This window comes from Erpetoichthys calabaricus, chromosome 9, assembly GCF_900747795.2.
Source record: "Erpetoichthys calabaricus chromosome 9, fErpCal1.3, whole genome shotgun sequence".
Taxonomy (NCBI): Eukaryota; Metazoa; Chordata; class Cladistia; order Polypteriformes; family Polypteridae; genus Erpetoichthys; species Erpetoichthys calabaricus.
Window position 1 is genome coordinate 53,429,322 of NC_041402.2, and position 21,107 is coordinate 53,450,428.

Sequence of the window (21,107 nt, forward strand, 5' to 3'; positions counted from 1 at the left end):
GATTCAGCGGGTTGGAAAATGGATGGATAATTGTTGTGAGATTCAGATATTTTTAAAGGAGACTGGATGTATGCTTCATTTTGTTAAGTTCGTCTTACCCTTCAGGGCAAGGGAGATGGAGTCACCTAAGAAAGTCATTACCAAGCACCATTATTGACACTAAATGTTGATGCCCAGATCTGAATTGCTGTCTCAGTTCTGTAGACAATTTGACAATAATAACTATTAAAACTCACACAATCACTTATATTCTTTCACTATATGGAAGTGTCTTGCTATACTTTGTAAAAACAATGCCTGCTGCCACTGGAATGAAAATGTAGCACTTGTGCTTCAGTGAGAGAGAATATTGAACAGGCATGGAGCCAGAGCATGAAGTTGGGCAAACAAGTAAGAAACACAATATAACTTGAGAAAACAGGACCAAGGATCTGTGATAAAATAATTATTTCTAATTTCCTGCTGTTACCACAAGGGTGCATTATGAATGTGGATGGCAAGTTTCCTTAAATCGTTTGATGTATTACTTGGCTGACATTTTGTCATCACTGGTACTGATAGCCTAATCCATTGATAGTGTACAGATGCAGTATCTTTCCCTTACCCTCTCACATGAGGTTTATTGGATATGTGAATATGGTTTCATTCTGTACAATATCTCCATGGTATACCTACATAATGAAATTTTCAAATGTTGTGTAGCCCTCAAGAATTTTCATGCCAAAATCACTGCTACCCATTTTCCATAGCCCCTGGTCAGAAGATCAGAAACTCCTGTCATCTCTTCACGGCCTGTCTTCAAGAATTTGGGGGGAAAACCTTCCACTCAGATCTCCAATCTCTACTCTTTAAGTACGACTACTGCTCATTGAGGACATTCAGAACACCTACAGAAAACAGCATCATACAGTATAATATTACTTAAGTCATTATTCATGATGTGTGTTTCCTTAATTGTATCCTGTTTTCTTTTTTATGGTTAAACACTATAATCTAATTGCTGGCTACAACAACAAAACCGTCTGGTGGCAAAATTGCATTTTATCTTTGAAAAGGCTGATAATTTATTTTTCTCTTATCTATAAAGGCAAGATCTGCTGTGCACTTTTACAATTTATATTGGCACTTTGTAAGTTACCTTTAACAAATGCAAATCATGGACATAATAGCCATGGGTCTGATCTTATTAGACAGGTTTTGAGGTTTGATCTGCTTATGCTATCTATTTTACAATAGAATAAGCCTTTGAAATTTGAACCACTGCTCTGATCCCAAATACCTCATCAATTCATTTCATTAGAGCTGACAAAAGAGAGATGAGACTTAAGACCTTTGCTGGAATAGTTAGTATGCAGCGTTATCTTTTAAATGTATCATAATTACTAACAGAAATTCTGAACAGCCTCTGTGCTCATTTGAAAACATTCTCTATGAGTTAACCTGATAAAACGTACTCCATCATTCCATCCCCACTAGGAATTTAAAGACAGCCTTTTGTGTTTTCAAGACCCCTAGCTTGTTGACAGACTTCAGAATATTCCACACTCTTCAAATGCCCACAAAACACTGTAAGGGTTGTTATTCTTGCAATGCCATTTCTGTAAATATTTTATCCTTGTATCACAAAATGAGGTTATTTGAAATGGTGCTTCTTAATCACAAACAATGCCTAGTATGATGATCCATTTGTTTCAGGTGTTTTCTATATTCACTTATTTAGTTCAAAATATAGTAAAGCTGTATCACTATAAAATGCAGCATATTTTTCTTGTAGAAGAATAGTTGGGTGTTTTTTAATTTACAATATTATGTGAATCACTTATAAGTATTTTCATTGGCTGAAGATATCTGAAGCTAAAGTGTGCAGATATGATCATTATTTAACTTAAGTTGAGAACCTTATTTATTTATTTATTGTATTTTATTTTTTTTGAATATTTCTACATTTATATTGTACTTTTTTCTCCAAGCCATGGTGGCTATGGCAGCATAAGCTGATTATTTCATTATTCATGCTGAGACATAACATGGCTATAGCAAATGCATCCTTGCCAAGTATGCACATTATGTATTCATGTTGTCACAAAAACCTGTAACAACCCAACAAAGCACAAGGATAAAAAAATGAAAACTGCTACTTTGCCAGGACAATTGCTGGAATTGTGTCTCAGACAGCATTTGTTAAACTCAAGGCTGCTTAAAGACCTAGTCTTCTTAAACTACAAGAAATCCCAGATTTCAAATCAGACAATGTGCTGGGCAAGAACCAAGAATCTTTATGTAACAGAAAAATAATCCAATTTAGAGGTCAGCCAGTAGAATAAACAAGAAACTCATTTGATGAGACAGAAGCACAGCCATCCTGAAGTTGACTGACTGGTCAAATATAAGAAAGCCATCATCTTACAGGATAGGTCATAATACACACTTACTGTGACATACCATAATGCATGGTGTTTAGGACATGCAAGTAAGATTCTCACTATACTTTGTAAACATGCTAGTAATGACCCTAAAACCCTATAAAAGCAAACCCAACCCTTCACACCACCCATTTTACAAACCTGAAAATAGTTCCATCTTTACATCTTAAAAACACTTTGCAGTGGTTCAGCCACTGCAAAGGATGGAAAAACGTCATTAAACCACGCAGATTGCACTTAAGGAAAAAGGTCTGTCAAACTCCAGACTTAGGACAGTGCTAGCTGTAATATTTTCCTCGTATGTGTCAATTTTTTTCTTGATCATTTCTTCCTATTCTGGTTCTTGTAGGCCTACTTGTTCTTTGTCTTTAATGTCATGTCACAAGAATGACAAAAAGACATTGCGAAGGTTTGGGGCAGCCACCAGTATAACATTTCCTGGCTGCAAAAATGATTAGCAAGAACAGACATGTTCACACAAATGAGTCCAAAACAGAACTGATATACTGGAAGCAAGATGGCGGCTTTAAAGGCTAGTAAAGGAAGTGATGTCATCAGGTCTGGAACCGGAAGTGATGTCGTTGGCTGCCCCAGAAGCAGGCGGGATTTCCTGAAAATGGTCTGTAAGGAACTGACAGAGAGAATTAGTACACTTCACCACCCCCTGGCCTGGCTTGGAATTACATCTATTCAAGCCCTTTAGTTGTCTCCTAAACACGCGTGTGTGTCAGGCAACCAAGCCCCTCCCCCCCCAGCCCAGACCCGTCAGGTTGGGCGACCTGCACCGAGAGGTCATGAACGCGAGAGAGAGTCCTTCTGATGAACGAAAGAGAACTTATAAGGATGCAGATCAAGGAACCACCTAGTGACTCAAGGGTTGGACTCCTTGTGTAGGGCCATCCACTGTAAAGGTGCATGGTCCGTGACAAGTGTAAACTCCCGACCCAGGACGTAGTACCTCAACTGTGTAATCGCCTACTTGATCGCAAGAGCCTATCTCTCCACCGCCGCATACCTGGTCTCCCGATCCAGCAGTTTCCGGCTCAGGAACATGACAGGGTGTTCAGCACCATTGACGCCTTGGCTCAGCACTGCTCCTGGGCTTGTGTCCGAAGCATCCATCCAGAGGATAAAAGGAAACAAAAAGTCAGGTGCTTTCAAAACAGATGCTAACATCAGGGCCCTTTTTAAGTCACTTCTGACTTAAATGCAGCTTCTGTCGTATCGGTCCATCCCACAATGTTGGGAGCCCTCTTCTTTGTTAAATCACTCAAGGGCACAGCTCTCTCCGAAAACCGTGGTACAAACCGAGAAATGCTTCGTTCGTGGATGGGGCCATTTCAAAATGGCATCTACTTTAGACCATTGTGGCTTCACAGTACCACAACCCACCAGGTAGCCCAAATATTTGGCTTCTTTCATCCCAAAAAACATTTTTTTTTGGATTGATCTGAAGACCGGCCTCACCTAGCTCGGACGTGCTGTAGGTGTTCCTTCCAGGTGCTGGAATAGATGACGACGTCATCTAGGTAGGCAGCAATATAAGTGTTATGGGGGCGGAGCACTTTGTCTACCAGATGCTGGAAAGTTACAGGAGCCCCATGTAACCCGAATGGAAGGACACGATACTGCCAGTGTCCACTAGGGGTGCTAAGCGCAATCTTAACCTTTGCAGAGTCTGTTAAAGGAACCTGCCAGTACCCCTTGGTCATGTCAAGTGTGGTCAAATATTCTACCTGTCCATGCCTCTCAAGGAGGCATAGGATAAGCATCAAATTGGGAGACTTGATTAAGTCGACGGAAGTCATTGCAAAACCTCCAACTACCATCGGGTTTAGTAACCAAGACTATTGGACTGGACCAGGGACTATAACGCTCCTCTATGACTCCTAAGTCCAGCATGCGCTTGATTTCAAGCTCCACTTCAGCCTTCTTTGCTTTGGGAAGACGATAAGGCTGCTCTTGGACTATAACCCCGGGTTAGGTCACAATGTCATGGGCAATCAGAGAGGTCCTTCTGGGTTTTTTGTCTACCACCTCCGGGTCAGACGAGATAACTGCTTCGAGCTCTTGCCTCTGTCGGGGATTCAAGTTAGAGCCAGTGTTAATTGTATTGGTCTGAGCAAAGAATGGTTGGGGCTATCCGGAAGAGGAATCGGGGTCCCTTTCCTTCCACGGTTTCACTCGGCTGATGATTGGGCTGTTTCACCAAATAGTCGACGAGCCCTTTCTCTCCTTAACTTCGCATGGTTTCTGACAATGGGCAAGTAGTTTAGAATGGCAAGTGGGAATCAACACCATGACCCGATCCTCCTGTGCTGCTTGCGCCTCCTCCATATGACTTTTTAGTATAGGTCAAATTTTCTCAAATCTATCGCGTAACCGCGCGATATACTCCAAAACATTAGTCGAGGGAAAAGCCTCTCCTTCCCTACCTTCTTTCAAAATGTCCAATATACCCCGGGGTTATCGTCCATATAATAATTCAAATGGTGAGAACCCTGTTGAGGCTTGAGGGACTTCCCTGTAGGCAAAGAGTACGAGGGGGAGGAGTTGATCCCAATTCCTTCCGTACCCGCTGACCACCTTGCGAAGCATCTGTTTGTGAATCTGATTAAACCTCTCCACTAGACCGTCAGTTTGAGGATAATATAACGTGGTCGTCAAGTGCTTTATCTTGAGTAACTTGGCCATTTCCCTGAACGTCTCTGAGGTAAACGGTGTTCCCTGGTCCGTAAAGACTTCTTTAGGGATGCCGACTTCCGCAAAGACCCCTACCAGTTCCCGTGTGATGGTTTTGGAAGTAGCTGAGCGCAACGGAACAGCTTCTGGATACCGGGTCGCATAATCCACGAGGGCTGCAGGGGTCCCAGTATATCGACCCCTATTCTTTCAAACGGGACATCAATCAAGGGGAAGGGGAACGAGAGGAACACGGTTCCTCCTAGGAATTTGCCACAGCTGACACTCTGGACAAGAGATACAGAAGCGGCGAACCTCCTCGTTAATTCCCGGCCAGTAAAATTGGAGCTTGATATGCTCTAATGTTTTCTCGGCGCCCAGGTGGCATCCTAGGAGGTGGACGTGCACTAACTCACAAACCTGCTGCTAGAAAGTTTGTGGAATCAGCAGCAACTTCCGTATCTCCCCCTCGTGTTCACTGACCCGATATAATAAATCTTTCTCAATAACAAAGTGGGGGCTGATGGGTGTCTTGAACGTTGACTAGTATGACTGCATTCTTTGCAAATTTAAGAGTATCATCATTCCATTGTTCCCTTTTAAATGAGGCCAGCATTTGTCTAAACTGAAAACTTAGTTCTGAGAGAGGGTCCAGTCTGACCTCAAGGGGCGGGTAGTCATCGTGCTCTGCAGAGACATGGATTGATGACGCAAGTGTCTGCGACGGTCCAGGAACTTCCCCATCCTCCTCTTGGCCTCCCATATTTCTCCCTGCCGGCTGAGTACATGGTGTGGAGACAACCTGCAACAGATTAATCCCGTCTGTTATTAGGTCTAAATTAGGATTAGGAGTGACCAGTACTTCACTACTTTTACTATCAGACCAGTCCCGCCCGAGAATCACAGCGAAAGGTGGATTTGGGAGGACCACTACGGTGAATTATTTACCTGATCTTCCCTGGCTGATGAAACATTGGGCGGATTTATAGAATCTGATATCTCAGTGTACACAGGTTATTCTAGTCTTTACTTTCAACCACTGTTGCGGCAGTACATACCGGTGATCAACAATGGAAATGTTGCTGCCGGAATCAAAGAGGGCTTCCACCTTAAATCCATTAACAATGACCACTCCTGTATGAGCCGTTGACAGGGGGTTTGAAAGTGCACACAATCCCACCCCCCCTCCACTTGCATTCCACCTCGTTCCCAGGTAAGGGCCATGCCCGCGGAATCATGGACTCCAGTGTAAACTGTAAATGTATGGTATTTCTAAAAGTTAGCTTTTTTTCAGTTTTATTGTCTCAGTCATATTCATGCTCTCCCTTGACCCTCCCCTCTTCTGATCTGCCTCTAACTAACAGTGCCAGTATAAATTCACACCCAATCTGACGCTGTTCGTTTTCAAATAATACTGCATTAGTGCGACAATGTTTTCTGATAGGTACTATTCAAGTCATAAAATGGTTTCTTCAAAATGTCACATATATTTTTCTCTTTCTTTTTTCGCCCGGTGCTGCGCTGATATCATGCACCAGAAGGCTTGAGCTTATTCAGTGCGGCAGGAGCATACAGGTGGCTGGTTGCTGCGTGCTATAACATGCTTGACTTGGCGGCGATCAACGCACATATACTGTACAAGGCAGGCACAGGGGCCACTGAGAAAAGAAGAGTGTTCATGGCTCACCTTGCAGAGGAACTTCGTCATCGCTTCTTACAAGAAAAGGCGATGGATAAAGCAAAAGAGGATGCAACATCGACAAGCTTCTGTTCCAAGACTGCCGCTTCCCCAGCCTCTTTAGTGTACAGTAATAGTAAACACAGCACAGAGAGAAGTGTGTACATTGCAATAGGTACACATGTCATAAACGTAGAAAGGACGGTCCTTGGGTGTGTGGGAACTTTTAACATTTGAATCTGATGATTGCATATAGCGCGGAACTGACCTCTCTGTACTATTCTTTCTTCTGCATGTCCTGGAGTACAAAAGAAACACCCCAATGCACCCAAAAGTGGACACTGGCAAGATCGAAAAAAAAAAGTAAGGTCACTGATTACAACCACAAGAAGGCGTGCAAATGAATATATAATAATATATAATTATATAATATATATAATGTTGCATCAGTGCCACAATGTTTTCTGAAAAGTACTATACAGGTCATAAAATGAGTTATTCCAAATATCATATATACATATGTCTCTGTTTTTTTGTCAGTGCAGCTTTGACATCATGGACCATAAGGTGCATACTAATTCAGTGTGAGCAGGAGCACTCAATAAAACTGAATAAAAAAAAAAATTCAAGTGACGGTGAGATATGAAGCAGGCAGATTCACCAGCATTTGTGTGTCAGCTTTTATCCCTCCAGATCAGAGAATTTCCCAGTTTCAGATAAAAACTAACTGCGTCAGATCTGGGGCGGTTGTGGGTGTTGTATTGTGATCGTGACTGAGAGAATAAAAGTGAAAAAAAAAGCTAACTTTTACAAGTACTATAAATTTACACCAGCTGTTACAGACACAAATCAAATGTATGTTTTTATTGTATAATATTAACAATAAGAACAGCTCACTACTCAAAACGGTCAATTTGTCGGGGAGCCGGTTTCGAGCTCTCAACCTTTGGATTATAAGTCGGCAGTTATCGCTACACCACGGAAACTGGCGTATTACACTTGCACCTTTTGTGAAAGTGTTTATTTAATATTTGGCCATCAGCCTTCACACATTATACAGTTCATGTCTACATTTTGTTATTTATTACTAATACATGAAAAAAGTTTGTGTTTTAACAATGTGTTTACACAGATTGTTGTAGACACAAAACATACATCACATTATTTCCCCTTACAACGCTGAGTAGCTCACTCCCAGATAATCAATTAAGGCAGGAACTGGGAGAACTTTTTGCCCGTTCTGAGGCAGTGGGGTGATGGTATAGCAGGCTGCTTGCTGCTTGGGCTTATCGACACATTTAGAAGACAAAAGACGCTGACGGAGAGGTGCGAAGGGATTTAAGGTGGGCCGGATTTACAGTGTAACTGGACACTGTTTTTACTGCTTCCAGGAGAATGTAAAAATTTGCTGCCTATGCTTCATATTAGGTCAAATTATTAATATCATTTGATATTACTGCAGCAAAACCAATAAAATGAACCATTGGATACTAAGATTATTTATATGATATTTGCAGTTTACAACGCATAATATAATTAACCACTGTAAATGGACTGTGTGATAAAGGCACTATATTGGCACCCGACCGGACACAGATAGACACAGAGGCACATGTAAAAATAAAAGAAAGGTTGATTTGTCTTCAGCAAGGGACCATGTATACCCCCTGTTCCTCAGCCCTAACACAGTCCTGCAAAAGCACAAACCCAAACAGCAAGACAAAAAGCACACCTCTCTCTTCTCCACCACTCCTCCCTGGCAAACATTGTCCTTCTCCTCCCGACTCTCGCCCAGAGTAGTGGCTGCTGGCTCTTCTTATAGCCCACCCGGAAGCACTCCTGGTGATAATTGACCTAATTCAAGCTGCACATCCAGGTGTGGCTGCAACACAGGAAGCCGTGCAGCTACCCCTGGCGTTGGCCATGGAGCCCAATAGGGATGAGCTCCAGTGTTCCATGATTGTGGCCTCGATGCAGCCCAGGGGACCTGCCACCAAGTGTTCGGGGGGAAGTAAGTGGCCTCCCATGGCCATTCCCCTTGGTTTAAGTACCAGAGGGGCGTCTCGGCCGGGCATGGGCCCTGGCTGTCCTACACAATTGGTGGTGACTATTTTTGCTATTTATATGGGTAATATCACTCCCAAGAACCCTACAGCTGAAAGAAAAGTTGAGAAGTAGTGGTGTTCAAATCAAGACACAACGTGAAGAGTGGAAAGGACTACATTCCGTTAATATTACTTGAATTTAGCTATTAAAACTACTGTATTTAGAAACTTTCGAAGCTTGAACTTTAGACTGAAGTCCTAAAAGCATATGCCAGATTTTGTGAACTGATTTGCTTGCTGTTGGCATTAAAAAATTAGAACTGTAAAAGCTCAAAGATAAATAGGATGAATTATTCACCCAGTACCTATTCAGCACAAATGAGTGCAAGGTTTCCAAAATTTCATAGGAATTGCTCCATTGTTATCTTTAGAATGTATACAAAAATTGTACCACAGACATACATTTCTGAAAATGATTAAATATTCTAAGGATATCAAAACTTATTTTTACATTGAAAAGTTGAAGTGATACATTTGTAATTACAATTTAAATAAAATCAGACTATATATAATCTATCTCTCCATCCACCTGTTCATTTTCTTTAATCCAAGTGCAGTGTAACGTTGATGAGGCAGTCCCTATTACAGAGGTGTTGGGTGAAAGACAAGAATCATCTCTGGACTGGAGAGCATTCTGTTGCAGAACACATTAAGGCACTCACCTTCACTCACTCTTTAATTACTATGAGCTTTATTTTTGTTAAAGTATCATTTGAACTTTCATGGTCCTTCAACCTATCCATTTTCAAACTCAATTAATCAAGCTTTAATACAATTTATTTTAATTTCACTTGATTACAGCAAATAAAAATTCTTTTAAAAATTATACCAGTTTGCTTCACACAAAAGCAGCAGGGAAAAGTGAGAAGTATGAAAGTTTTGCACTGATGTAGAAGGAAATTCTAGAATTCTGCCTCAGTGTCTCTCTAAAAAAAGCAAAAAAGTGAAGAAAATTAAATTTGATTAAAATATGACAAGCATTATCACATTAAATGAAATATCTCCTGATCCACACAAAAGCATGCGTGCCAGAGGGTCACCCAACAACTTCCTCCCGGGTATGTGGTACCACCCCAGACCGACAGGCGGCCCTGCCATTAAGTATCTTCTCTTTCGTGGCAACGATTTTTGTTTCATTTTCACACCATCAGGTGTTGTTTTTGTTTACCCTGTTAAGTAAACAGGGAGGTCCAGGTTGACACCTCAAAATGTATCCTTGTTTGAGCTTGTCCTTTCCTTGGACAACCATAATAGGTACCATACATAAAGGTTCAAATGAATGTGAAGCAAAATTAATCAGAAATTATGTTAGGGATTCCTCCATTGTATGTGTCTGTTTATTTGCATTGTTGACTTATTTGTAATTGTAATTATTTTGTTTACTTCTTGTAAAGCTCTTTGAGTTACACTTTTGCATGAAAATGTGCCACATAAATAAATGTTACTGCTGCTGTCTTTACAAGATTTAATTTGGTATAGCTGTTATTTAAAATGGGTGGCACAGTGGTGCAGTGGTAGTGCTGCTGCCTCGCAGTTAGGAGACCCGGGTTCGCTTCCCAGGTCCTCCCTGCATGGAGCTTGCATGTTCTCCCCGTGTCTGCGTGGGTTTCCTCCGGGCGCTCTGGTTTCCTCCCACAGTCCAAAGACATGCAGGTTAGGTGGATTGGCGATTCTAGATTGGCCCTAGTGTGCCCTGCGGTGGGTTGGCACCCTGCCCGGGATTGGTTCCTGCCTTGTGCGCTGGGATTGGCTCCAGCAGACCACCGTGACCCTGTGTTCAGATTCAGCTGGTTGGAAAATGGATGGATGGATGTTATTTAAAATTTATTCCCATTTTACCTTTTCTTTGCTATTTTAAACAACACTTCCTGTATTCCTGAGTACTGTTCATTCTTGCTCAGAAGAGAGATTAACACAAGCCATTTTTTCTCATTTTTATATTTCTACACAAAGATGAAAATTAATCTAAAATTGGCAAAGAAAAAAAATATATATATCACATTGACAGTTTTTAATGTTTTCGGTCCTGCGTTGCTCCTTACTGTGTGCCGCCTACATTGTATCTTAGTAACCTGTCATTTCTTATGCAAAACATACAGTAATAATTTGTAAAAAAAAAAAGTTTATAGCTCTTAAAAAATTTTTCTTCTTCCTTCATTTGACAGTGGCTTACTAAGGAACATGAATTACAGTTTTTTGTTTTTGGAGAAAATCAGTTAGCAAATAATGGATGTTAAAAATTATGAAAGGGGGTGTTTTTTTTCAATTTTGTGTGCTTTAATTATTTGTGCAGCCTGAGTGCAATAATTGCCCTCGACACAAAGCATTCTCTGCACACTAAGGATAAACTTAGCTAATTTGTTTTTCACAGATGTAGCTCGGTTTTCAGAGAATAAAGGGAATAATCAGAACACCATTTCTTTTTGATTTTAAGCTCACAGGTGCATTTGTAAAAAGGGTTCTGCCAAGGCTCTATTATATTGGCTTATCTACTCACCATGAATGTCAAATACATTAGGAGGAAAATTCGACTGGAGGAAACAGAACAGGAACTAAATTGACAGAAGAACTATAAATCATATCATATATGCTGATGGCATATGCAGGAAATAAGTGAGGATGCTTTTATTATTTAATTTATTATCAGCTTCACTTATGGCAAAGCAAATAATTAATGAGAGTTTTGGTCCTTCTTTGCTTTCCCTGCTTTTCTCTATGCATTACACTCTATGGATCAGTCATTAGATGTTAATCTAGGTAACTGAGCCACACATGTTTTAAGAAAGAGAATAATAGAATTTATTGATATATACCGTTAATAGAAATAGGATAATTACTTATATTGCATGCAAGTGTGAAAGACTAAATAAAGGACAGAAGACCAAAACATATAACACAGAATGAATTGTATGCTTTTTCAGAAGATAGGTATTTCTTTCTGTTTAATGATTGTCTCTTGTGTGAGAACATAAGCACATACCTGCTTGTATATTCTCTTCTTCTAATGCTTGACTATGAATGAGAGATGTTCAGATGGTTACAGGATGAAAAAGGATATACTTTCCCATTCTGCAATTAGAATTCATTGTAACTGTACACTTAAACAAAATAAATTAATACTTTACAGCATACTTTGGCATGCTATATACTACGTAGTGTTTTGTGGATTGTTGTTTTCTTATTACTGTTCCAGTGAATAGGTCTCACAGTGTGTCTGGATTAGATACTCAAGTTGTTTTAACCTACAGCTGTTTGGCCTTGGTTAGGTGTGTCTGTCTTCCTTGGCTTGGTTCAGCCAATGGGTTCTGTGTAATATGATTTACTGCAAAAACTATACTTACTCTGCAACATCCAGGTAATGTCTAATATAATTGTCTTCCACAGTGCAGAGTTTAGAGTCTGAAATTCTTGTCTTGAAGCAAGACTTGACTTCACTCTCTTTTGGGTTACACTCTAGAGCCTGAGTGCACGCTCAGTACACAAATGCACTGTTGACTACACATTCATTTTTAAAGGAGGAATGTAAATTTAAAAGTAAAACTCAAATATGACTTTAAATTTACAATTGTATTTTATGTTTTTAGTTGATATAATTTAATTGTTAGAGTTACAGAGAATGTCTCGTATGTTTAGGTTGTCCATAACTTTCCAGTTAATTATTATTTGTGAATGATAATATAATGTGTTTATAAGAGCTGCTGGAGAATACCCAGTCTCTTCAAAGACAACGAAGAGATATACTATCTGTATTTAATATAATATGACCTTTCCTGAATTGGCTCCCAGGTTACTATCGGAGGACCCAAAGGCTGGGAAATCCTTAGCGCATTCCCAGACTACTATAACTTGGTCTTCTCTGGAATGAGCATCAGCTACTGAGCTGATCCCCAGAGAGGTGGATAGGAGAACAGTTTATAGATATATAGGTTAGCCAACAAATAAGCAGTCCCAGATGAGGCGGCAGTATTCACAGGTAGTGTTGGGCATATCCGGTTTGTAACAGGTATGACTTAAAAAAATGCCACAGAATACCAATGAAAATGCTATGACATGGTGATTCTGCACTGCCATTGAATAAATGCTGCAATACGATTGCTCCCCTGTGGCAAGGGAAAGGAATTCCCAAAGGCCAAGGAAAACCACCTTGAAAGAAAATCCTGGTCCTTCTGGAAGGATCTGGGTTTGGGTTTTTTTACAGCCCCATCTATAAAACAACCATTGTAATGAAACCTATGAACAACCAGAATGATCTAAAGAAATTACTGTGATGAAAAAATTATTTATGGTTAACAAGATGGAATGTCCTGAGTAAACATTGCCCAGGAACTTGTAAAAAAATGAAGGAAGAATTGAAAAAGTATATTGTGGGTGTAGCTGTCTTGCAAGGAAATCAGATGGAAGGATTAGTGGGACAATAGATTTGGGAGATTTAAACATGCTATGTAGCTGAAATGTGAATAACACTTTTGGTACTGGTTTAATAATTTAAAAACAATTTAAAAGACTTGTCCTGGGATTTAAGCGAATAAACAAAACAAAAAGTTTTGTAACTTAAAAATAAAACGTAAATTCTTTAATATTACTGTCCACTCACGGAAGAGGCCAATGAAGAGAATAAAGAGAGCTTTATGAACAGCTGGAATATGTGTAAGACTTACCACCGAAAAAATAATGCTAAATCACAAGTTTGGTGAAAGAGGTATCATACAGAGGGCAGCACGGTGGCGCAGTGGGTAGCGCTGCTGCCTCGCAGTTGGGAGACCTGGGGACCTGGGTTCGCTTCCTGGGTCCTCCCTGCGTGGAGTTTGCATGTTCTCCCCGTGTCTGCGTGGGTTTCCTCCGGGTGCTCCAGTTTCCTCCCACAGTCCAAAGACATGCAGGTTAGGTGGATTGGCAATTCTAAATTGGCCCTAGTGTGTGCTTGGTGTGTGGGTGTGTTTGTGTGTGTCCTGCAGTGGGTTGGCACCCTGCCCGGGATTGGTTCCTGCCTTGTGACCTGTGTTGGCTGGGATTGGCTCCAGCAGATCCCCGTGACCCTGTGTTCGGATTCAGTGGGTTGGAAAATGGATGGATGGATGGTATCATACAGACCAACCACAGGAAGAGGAAGCGCCCATGACACTTCCAGTGATAATGGAAGTCAGACTGTGGATTTTGCAGAAGCAAAAAAAAACATGACAATTACCAGAACTTACTTTCCGCATTAAAGAATCCATAAAGTAAAATGGAGTGCTCCAGATCATTCAATCATGAATTAAATTGATCATGCAATGATTGATAAAAGGCATGCAACTGACATAATAGATGTGAGGAATATAAGGGGTGCTCATTCTGATACAGATCACTGTCTGGTATGTGTGCAGTACAAGTAGCGTGTCTTCTTGATGAAAGACAAAGAAGGACTACAACGAAACAAGTATGATGTAAATAGGTTTAAAAAATGAAGATGTGTAGTAGAGATGCAAAGAAAAGTTGAGACAAGTATTACAGCAAACCTCTGTTGATGAAGAAAGAAAAAATGGAACAGGATAAAACAGGCAGTGACAATAACAATGGTGGAACAAATATTAGGCTTTAAAAAAAGAGAAGAGAAATGATTGGTATGATGAGAAGTGTAGAAATGTGGTTGAGGAAAGGGGCATTAAGAGAATTATAAAAAAAGAAGATTAGCAAAGAGATAAATTTATAAAAAGCAGAGAGAGAAAGAAAAGAAAGATAAAGAATAGGTTGAGCAGCTTGTTGCAAGGCAGGACACAAGGCAGATGTACTTAAGGGCAAGACAGATGACAAAGGTTTTCAGTGTGGCATTTTTAGAAGAAACAATGGTTGTATATCCAGAAATAAAGAAGAGATAATGAATATCTGAGTTGAATATTCTGAGAAACCTGTTTGGAGATCAGAATGAACCAGAACAATAGTAGAAGGCCTACCACTTGTGTTAAATCACTGCTATAGTCCTATGAAAATCTCTCAATGGTGAATCCTTTGCGGAAGTTGTTTCTCAATATTTCCCTGTCAAAATAGCCATGGCTTTACTAGGTGGCATATGCAGCTGGGTTTATGCTATATCTTTGCACCACTATGCAGAATATCACAAATATAACACCTATCCATGGCCCTGTTTCACATTCATGTGCCTTTTTATAAATGATGTGTTATTGCCCACAGTTTCTCACCAGGCTGGCTCTTGACATAAGCACCACTTTTTTCATATAGGACATATACTCTCTATAATATTTATACTTAAATTATTTACAAATTTACAAGTAAAACAATTCAAAGAACAAATTACATAGGGTATGCATTTTCTTTTGAAACAGGAGCAATAACCATGGCTGTAATGAATCACTTTTTTCTAATATGCCCAAAGAAATTGATTTCAATGAATCATTTATTAATTATATATGAGTATAAGCTATTTTTGTTGGTCTGATAAATTTCAATTTCCCTGTTCCAGAAACTTAGAAGCATGTGTTTTTCCTGCTGAAATTAAACAGTGTTTCACTTCAGTAAATACATGATCAGCAATATTTAATGAAAATTAATGACTCTAAGACTTCACTTGTTAATTAATGCTTAAGTACAGACTTCGAGCTGCCTGTTTAAGAATGATTACTTGAATGTCTTACAAAATGTTACTTCAGGTTGAAAGTTCAATTCTATATATTTGTATGATGCTGATTAATCTGCATTTTAAGAGCATGACTTTACCATGTTTCCGAGACATAATTAGTGTAACATCTATTTGCATGATCAGTATGTCTAGAAATATATTACAATATAAGAAAATGAAAGCAAATTACAACAATTTGGCCTATTCATACTTGCTCGGTTTTGCACTAATTCTACAGCAAGAGGTAATTACAGATATGTAAAAATACATTTTTTAGGCTCCTAAACATTTTTTCTGAAGTGGCCATCAGCACTAAGTCCTATATCTACTATTATTCAGTGCTAACTGTGTTGTGATATAGTGTTTATAAATCTCACAAATTCGTATTACTTTCAGTAGCTATACAAGGCTCTGCTTCTATTTAAAATTCATCTCTAGTGAATAGATATAGGAGGCCAGTTTTAAAGTTTAAATTGTAAACTTTTAAAATCAACCGTTAAACCTGTTTAAATAAAACATTACTACACTAAATGATATTAAGAACAAAATGCATTCAGCATTACCTTCCTTTTTATCCTTGGTGACAGACACCCAGCTTGCCAACTTTATTATGAACATAATGCCCAAAATAAAGATCTGTATAAAAATAAGAGGTTTATTGCACACAAAATTGCCTAGAAATAAACTCTTATTGGTTCCCTTTCTTTATAGCACAGGCCTAAATGCCATGTTATCATGTCTGTGGGCAAGAGGGATCAGTAGATTTGGTTCTGGTTGCATACTATAGTTATCTTGTATATGAACCTCTTAAGATGTTTAATGCAATTCAGTAGTCCATTGTGGAACCTATAATTATACAGTAATAGGCTAATTTGACTACGTGACTTGTAGATTCAATTTGCTCTGAGTTACATGTGCAGATTAATATGTTACTAATGCGTGAATATACTTATAATAAATTCAAGGTAAATTTATTTTATTGTCTTCAATTCCATTCACGGCCACAATTGTAAGCAGAAAAGAAGATATGGCGTGTGCAGGAATGGCTTTGATGAGCTTCTGTTTGGTTCTTGGTTTATAAAGAGTGGAGCAAATGGATACCATTAAAGTAGAAATGTTTTTGAAATATCTGTACCTCCATCCATCACACAGGTGCATAAGATAGTTCGGTTTATCAATTACTATCTTTGTCTTATTCAGAATCTCAGTTTCATAAACTTGACCCAAACATTAATTTCTTGACCCAAAAATTCATTTCTTGATCATTGGAGCCTTTGGGGACATTTGACTACTTATAGTCTTTGATTATATCTGTTTTTTAGACATCCAGAACCAAAAATACGCCACTGCTAGTTTCAGAGTAAGATCCCAAATCTCTGATTTGCATAGTGACTGGCATAATTTATTGGGCATTAAGCATGGGCTTTCAACTTTTCTTTCTTGGCACACCACCTCCAGGAATTGAAATGTTTAGAGGTTTTTTGGTCTTATATTACTACATGCCAAACTCTTATTAGGTAAAATTAACGGTGATATTTCTTTAAATACCTCCATCATATCATTTTTGAGTTTAACAAAGTATTATTGAAAAATTTTGCAAGTCTGTTGTCTGTTATTTTTTCTTATGCACACCTTATGTAATTTTTAAATTACTTTTCTGATGTATAAAGAAGAGTGGAGTTTGATATGGAAAAGCAGTTAGAAATCCTAAAATGTCCTTACTTTTAATTTTCAAAAAATATACATTTTGAATTTCATTATTGGCATAAATGAAGAATTTCACTCCAAATAAACAACAAATCTATTTTATCTACTTTATTGGTTTTTACCTATAAAATAAACAGCTTAAAACAAATTAAAAAATGAAACATTGCAATGTAAATTAGTGAACAGTAAAATAAATTAGGATATTTTTATTTACACAAACTCTTTAAATCTGTTTTAGATTTTGTCAGATTTGTTATGTTTGCTGATGTGAGAATACACCAGGAAACGTTAGCTGATTAATAATCTCAGAGGTGCGCAGTTAGTGGAGCTGCTAGAACAGATTACTATTGACATCAAATTGGTAAGCATTATTATTATTATAAATGTGGTTTGTTGTTGTTTTTGATACCAAACTAATGCTCATTAATATAACAACTAAAATATGCCAACAATGGCCAAAGCACAAGTGGTACATACTGTATTTGGATGGCACAGAAGCAAATGGAACCCAGCCTCCAGTTATGAGTAATTATTGCTGTCAAATTCATTTTATTAGTACACAGGCATAAGAAACAGCAAAGTGTGGTAAAGTAATGTGAGGCTTCTTAAAAATAACAGAACAAGGGCTGTTTTACAGGAATTCTAAAACAATAACATAATCTTAAAGTGACAATTTTTATTTAATAATAATACATTTTATTCACTGTAGTCTTACAGTTGTGACAAGTCCAAAAAAGCAGAGAAGGATTTAAAGAATTAAAGCATCAATAATTTGTGAAATATGAAATTCCAGTTAACTTGACCTATCCATGAAATAATACTCTTCCATAAGTTTTTGTTTTTAACCAGCTGATATCTCCTTCATACGCTAATGCACCCTCACAGCAGAAAATGACACAAACCTGAAAAAGTGGTTTTCTGACAAACCTGATTTGAATGGTGTGCTGTTATAAAAGCAGATTTAAAAAGTTGGCGTCATTCACATGCCAATGACATAAACATGTTTGATTTCTTTAATGTTGGTTTTAAGCAGTGTTTGTTTTTCAGTTTATAAAGAGAAACTGTAAGTAAATAAATTTAGGACATGCACATGGTAAGATAAATTGGGTAGGGAACACTGATCGTACCATTGTCTATAAGTGAAATCCCCAAAGCCAATAATATCACCCCACGCAATTATTAGTATCCCAAGGGATAAATCCCACCTCTCTGCCACACACGTTTTGTAAAACATCTTTCTTAAAAACAATTCTGCAAGTTGTCTCAATTAAAATATTATTCATGGCTTAAACATAAAAAATTGTCAATCAAGGATGGAGAAATAGTATCAAAATGTATGTTTTAGTAACTGTGGGTATGATAATTAAGCAATGTGAAGTAATATTCAATAACAGGTTACTCAATATTTTTTCAAGATTAGAAAAATCATTTGTCCTTTAAAAACAAAATTTCCTGTAATTTTCTGCAATGCCGATTAAATAAATTGTGCCACTCATTATTTATAATTATTGATAGATAAATATACTTGAAGAGAGAAGTTAATTGACAGGCAAGTCAGGTAAAATGTACAGTTAATGATCCATTTAAATCACTTAACTTCATTCTCATACTAGTGTTAATCTGATTGAAACCTGTTACTTAATAAAAGATGAAAATGTTTAGCTTCCTCATTTACTTTTAGAATTCTTAATGATAAAACTGTAAAACATAATACTTCACTATAATGGAACAGAAAAACGTTAATAAATCTGCAGAAAATACAGAGATATATATGTTTATTTTAATTACCCTTTTTGAACTTTTCTACTAAGGCAAAAAATATGCAGATTTCTTCCAGATGATTATCCTTTAAAAATATGCTGTATTATAAGAATCTATCATCTTCCACATGTACTATATGCATATTCATGATCTTCAGACAAGACATCATTAGACGCTAAAACTGGTAGGGTTTTAACAGCATTGTTGTAATGTTCAAATTATATATTCTGTAAGAAAAATTAGTTTTTGGACCATATTTTACGTTCAGTATATTAATAAAGGCTAAAGAGCTTTTTCCCTCCATTAGGATGCAAGCAATGTAAACAAAAATAGCATGAAGAAACTATGAAGGATGCAAGTAATGGTATTATTATAAAATCCGATCCAATTAAAATTAGACAATAATTAAGTACACATTTCTGATGAAAGCTTTTAAAATTAAAATGTCAGCATGTTTGACACATATGCTAACACCTAGGAAAGAGCTAAGAATTGACTTTTCAGAAAGCTTTAAAAATAATGGATTATACATGAATAAATACATATATTAATCTCTCAACTTTTGACCAAATTCGTATTCTGTTTATTCAGTGGCAAAGTGATAGTGTGGTTAGACACTTCTGCCTTGCAGCTCCAGGATATATGGTCTAAGTCAGAATTTTACACATTGTTCTAATCACTGCTTGAGAGTCCATCTGTGAACTCCACCTTTCTTTTCACATTCCAAAGGGTGGGTTGATAATTTACTGTAAGCTGACTCTGGAGAAGTGCATGTGTTTGTAAGTGATTCCTGAGATGGATTAGTGCTCTTTGCAGGGTTAGTCATTGTGCATGATGAAGCCAGAATAGGCCATGTTTCCCAAAACACTAAAATGAGAAAATGGATTAAAATGATGGATAAATCATTAGTAATACTAATTCATATACTGTACACTGCTCAAAACTATTAAAGGAAAACTTAAATCACACATCCGATCTAGAAGAACAAAATATTCAAGTGTAAAATCTTTGCTGAGTAAATAGTGTGTAATTTGTTAAGGACAAAATGATATAACAATGATCAATGGAATCACGTTGAAAATCAAAATCAAAAATTAAAATCACAGGCTGATCCAAATTGAGTGAATTTCATCATAGCAACTCATAGTGCGGCTCAGTAGGTTATAATGCCCCTACGTGCCTGTATGCACTCTCAACAACATCTGGGCATGCTCCCGATGAGATAGTGGACAGTGTCCTAGGGATTCTCTTCCCATGACCTGGGTCAGGCCATCAGTGAGCTCCTGGACAGTCTGAAATACTACTTGGTGGCATCAGATGCACCGATACATAATGTTCCAGAGGTTCTCAATTGGATTCAGGTCTGGGAACGAGTGGGCCAGTCAATGGCATCAATGCCTTTGTCACCCAGGAATTGCGTACATACTCTGGCCACATGAGGCCAGACATTACCCTGCATCAAGAGGAACCCAGGGCCCACTGCACCAGCATGAGGAAAACGGCTCTGAGGATATCATCCCAGTACCTAACACCAGTCAGGGTACTGTTGCCTGGCACGTGGAGGTCTGTGCAACACTCCAAGGGTATGCCTCCCCAAACCATCAATGACCCACTGCTAAACCAGTCTTGCTGGATGATATTACAGGTTGTATAATGTTTACCATGGCATCTCCAGGCTCTTTCACATCTGTCACATGTACTCAGTGTGAACCTGCTCTCATCTGTGAAATGAACGGGGTGCCAATGACAGAGCTGCCAATTGTGGTATTCCCAGGGCTCTTGCATTTTAAAGGACATCTTCTTTTTAAGGGATTTTGCAGATCGTTTATTTATTTGGGACTTTTAAACCTCCACTGGCACAAGAATTGTTTTTATGGATTATTTATTTATAGAGGATTTGGCGGCACTGCACTTTGCTTTGGACACTAGTTTGCTTTTGATGGATTTTAAATAAAAGCACTAAGCAGTTGTTTGCAACAACCCCTTGGCTGAATGTGTGCATGTCCTCATCTGCCCGACTTATCTCAGTACATGACTACTGACGATTCAGGTTCAAGAGATTCCTGGACACAACAGAAAGCATTAAGCAGACCCGGACTGTCACAGCAAAAATTACCATAAACTGTTTTTTTTATCCT